General features: G+C 54.0%; 1 pseudogene across 1 annotated transcript; it reads right to left on the bottom strand.

Moving 5' to 3' along the window:
* Positions 1-1559: 1559 nt before the first annotated feature.
* LOC307188403 (TBC1 domain family member 17-like) lies at positions 1560-3731 on the bottom strand (annotated as a pseudogene). Its single transcript has 2 exons — positions 2405-3731; positions 1560-2373 (listed from the first exon to the last, which is right to left on the bottom strand). The product of its transcript is annotated as a TBC1 domain family member 17-like (transcript).
* Between the last annotated feature and the right edge of the window lie 310 nt (positions 3732-4041).

The following is a 4041-nucleotide window of genomic DNA, read 5'->3' as shown; positions in this document are numbered from 1 at the left end:
TGGGGAAATTATTCAGTTGAATCACGAATGATTTCTTAGCTTGCCCTTTATTGTGTCTTGTTCCAGACACCTAAAGCACAGTTTGGAAATTAATATTCTTTCTTCTGAGATGAGATAGATTATATGTTAACTGTCTTATAAGAGTCAATAAGAATGTTTATTGTTTTAGAAATAAGGCATAAGGGTGGGTGGGGAAGACAGTATATTTTCCTCCAAACAGAGCTAAGGGAGGGCAAGTCATCCTCTGTTTAAACCTTATTCTGAAAAATATTTTTTTCAACAAGAGGAGCCACAGAACATGGTACTTCCCTGGCAGTCCAGTAAAGACTCCGTGCTTCTGCTGCAGGGGGCATGGGTTCTATCCCTGGTTGATGTGGCCCAAAAAAACCCACAAAACAAACATTTCTCCAATAGTCTCATGGAGATCACACGTGGAGGCAAGACTGGGAGTCACCTGAAGCACAGACATATGGGCAAGAACTGCACTATAGGACCATGCACATGGAAAAAGAAGTCTTTCCTGAGTGGAAACACTGTAAAGCATACTGGAGGAAGCAAACATTCTTAGAAATACCATTGCTATAAACTCTATACTTAAACCATGTCCTATGCAAGGCAAAAGCAAAGAGTAAAAATTGCCTGGAATTAGAAATAAGGGAGGAAATGAGGAAATGACATTCCTCATATAAGGAAACTTTATATGACATTCCTCATATAAGGAAACTTATAATGACATTCCTCATATAAGGAAACTTATATGAGGAAATGACACAGGCATGACAAGGATAGTGTGGAGCCCACAGAGTATGATGGACAGTGTAAGGAGAGACCTGGACAGGAACTTTAGAGCAGAGACATTTCTCTCAGCCCTGCTTGGCTAAGTCTTCACCAATTTTCTTTTTTTGGGGGTGGGGGGAGCGGTGGGCGTTAAACATGAGTTTTTCTTTCTCACAGAACAATCTGGTGGGCCGGGTCCCAAGAGTGAGCAGCTCTGCAGGCCCTTCCGTCTCGGTTATGTCCGGGATGTGTTCCCGCACATCCACTAAGTGGCGGTTGCACCTTAACGCCCCATCCTTACTCCTCCAAAAGCCCTAAACTCAGGCAGGTAAGGGAGCCCTGTCTCCACGACCCCCACCACTCACCCCCGGCGTCCTCTTAAACCTTACTGACCGGATCAGGGCCACATGGCCAGACGTCAACCCTGCTGAGGGGTCGGAGGGGACTAGAGGCACCATGCCTCCCCACCCAGGCCCAAGCCAACATGATGGCTCAGCAGGCCCAGGAGGGTTAGGAGTTCGCACCTTCCTCCCCCTCCTCCGGCAGGATCTCTGGGCTGCCGTTTGGTCCGCCTGCAGGCCCGTGTCCTTGCGGGGCGTAGGAGCTGCTGGGGAACGGGTACGGGACAGCGGCGGTGGGGAGTCTGGAGCGAGAGCCTGTGGTGCTCCGAGGACGGCCCAGACCTGGGACCTCCTGCACGTGGTGGGGCAGCTCACCGAGGGTTGGGGGTCAGGGAGCGAAAAGTCAGAGGTTTGATGGGGCCTGCGGGCTATCGTGAGAGGTCAGGGACTCACCGGGCAGGTTGTCGGCGGCGGGTAGAGCGCCTCGGCCAGTGTCGGCACGTCCTCCAAGCTCAGCTTTGTGGTCAGCTAGTCTGTGTGCTTGAGGATCTCGCTGGAGCCGAAGCCGAAGCCGGAAAGCATGAGGTGTCCCGCTCCACGTCTAGGACGGCGCAGGCCACCAGCAGGTGCAGACTGGGGCCAGGGCGCCCTGTCCACATCGCCTCCCACGGCCGAAGGACTTCCGGGAAGGGGCATTTCCTCTTGACCCAGAGGAGCAGCCACCGGAAGCAGAAGCAGAGAGAGCCGGAGTCGGGGGAGTCCCGGAAGTCTCAAAGCGGCGGATCCGGCACCTTCAGGAGTAGCAGGAGTTGCCGCTTCATTATCTCCTCAGAGTTCCGTTGCACGAGCTCCGTGACGCCACAAAAACAGCGGAAGGCGTCCACCTCGTCCTGAGAGCCCTAGCGGATCGGGAAGAGAAGGTCACTCCTGCCCTGGACGTAGCCGAGCTCGTCATGGTACAGGCAGTCGGGGAGGAGGACGTCGTTCAGCAGGCCCAGCCCTGGGTTCTCGCGACCCTCAGAGAATTTGTTGGTTCTATGAGAGCGGCTCTCGTCTCTGGCCATGAGGCTGCGGTATCCATGCGGCGGTGAGTTCCTCCGCCCCTGCCCAGGCCTCACGGATTTCCACGGCAGCTTCAGGTGGAAATCCTCATCAGTTTTCTTGCGCACGTGGGCCTTGCTATCCTTGGCAGAGCCCTCCCAGCTGAAGTACCATAGGAGGGACCGCCAAGCCTGGCGCAGTAGGCTGGGGTCAGACCCTGGGGGAAACCGCCCCGCCCCCGCGGCGCCGCCAGCCGGCCCTGCCCAGCGCTCCCTGAGGGGGTACTTGGCTCCGCATTCCTGAGAAGAGCCGGGGTCTCAGCTCAGGGGCCTGCTGCAGGAGGCCCTCGGGGCACACGCGGTGGGCCCACTCCTCCCCTGTGACTCGAGGCGTCCGCTCCACAAGCGGCGTGGCCCCAGCTCCACACCGGAAGTGACCTGCAACCCAGGTGGGGCGCGTATTCAGAGGCCGGAAGAGGGTCGCTGGAGGCCCCGTCCAGGTGTGGCTGCAGGTCTCCCCTGAAGAAGGTGGTCGCGCTGGAGAAGCTGCTGAAGGTGGTGCAGTAGGAATCCTGGAGGAAGCGAGACATCACGTGGGAACGGTCCTGGTTAAAGAGCTGGACGTGATGGAAGGAGTTGGAGAGGGCCGGGGAGGCATAGGGGGAGACGAGGTAGAGGTGGCGGTTCTGTGGAGAGGTGACCAACAGCAGGTGACGGCTAAAGACACAGAGCAGGGCGCTGGTGCCCCACGGTGGACATGCAGGGCAGGCGGGGAGCCTGTGGCCTGCGTGACCAGGACCGGACAGGCCCAGCTGAGGCCAGACTTTGAACGGCAGATGGCCTTGAGCTCCCCCAGACTTACTCACTAAGAAGACCAGGGCGCCCCTGCGGAAGCTGGGCTCTGCACCTCTCGTGGCTCTGAGTGGCCGGGCCGCAGCTGACCTGTGCTGATGACTGCCCTCTGTGGGGTTTATAGCCGGGGTCAAAGGTCAGTTCCTCGTCAGAAGTGCAGGAGTCATCCCCGCTGGCGTCCTTCTTGGAGAAGAGGATTTGAGTGGAATCTCCAGCCTCTCTACAGGAGCCCAGTGCAGGAGGACGTCATTTGTCCTTCTCCACAACACAGATGACGCGGTCCACGAGGGAGTCCGGGTCTTGGTGTTTCCTGGCGTGCAGGTACATGCCTCTTGACCAATTTGTTAATGAGTGGAGTTGACGTAAAGGAAAAATATTTGTAGGATGAGTAGGACTGGCCGTATACTATGTTAGGTAGTTCTGGGTCAGATGCACATTATGTTTTCTTTTGTATGATTTTTGCTTAGGTTAAATGTATAGAACACTGCCTGCAGTTTTTATTCCACAGGAAGGAATCTATCGTTGTAGTTAATCGTTTGTAGTTTCCATGAAATCTTTAGCCTGATGCATCTCTCCTAAGTGGTACAGTTAAGATCCTGATGCTCAGTGTGGGTAGACAAGAAAAGCACACTCCTGGTGGATCGGATGGTCTTGCTGAGGTGATTTCCATGTGGTTGTGCCTCTTGAGCAATCCTGCCAAACAGAGTATTCCAGGAGGTAGTAGGCTGTGTATTTCCAAAGGCACAGATCTGGGCATGTACAAAGCCAAGTCCATGGATGCTCTTTTAAATAGCTAAACTGATTGGTACAAGAAAGTCTCCCTAGTGGTACCTCTGCATCTCCTCTATTCATATGGCTCTCTTCTTTGTCAGTTTCCCCCCGTTTTTTTTTTTATTGTGGTAAAATGTAAAAAATGTAGAATTTACCATCTTAACCATTTTTAAGTGTTCAGTTCATTGGTATTAAATACATTCATAATGTTGCACAATCATCACCACCATCCATCTCCAAGGCTCTTTTCATCTTCTAAA

This window comes from Stenella coeruleoalba (assembly GCF_951394435.1).
Source record: "Stenella coeruleoalba genome assembly, chromosome: 6".
Lineage (NCBI taxonomy): Eukaryota > Metazoa > Chordata > Mammalia > Artiodactyla > Delphinidae > Stenella > Stenella coeruleoalba.
The sequence above is the reverse complement of the archived record's forward strand: the minus strand, read 5'-3'. Positions and strand labels throughout refer to the sequence as shown.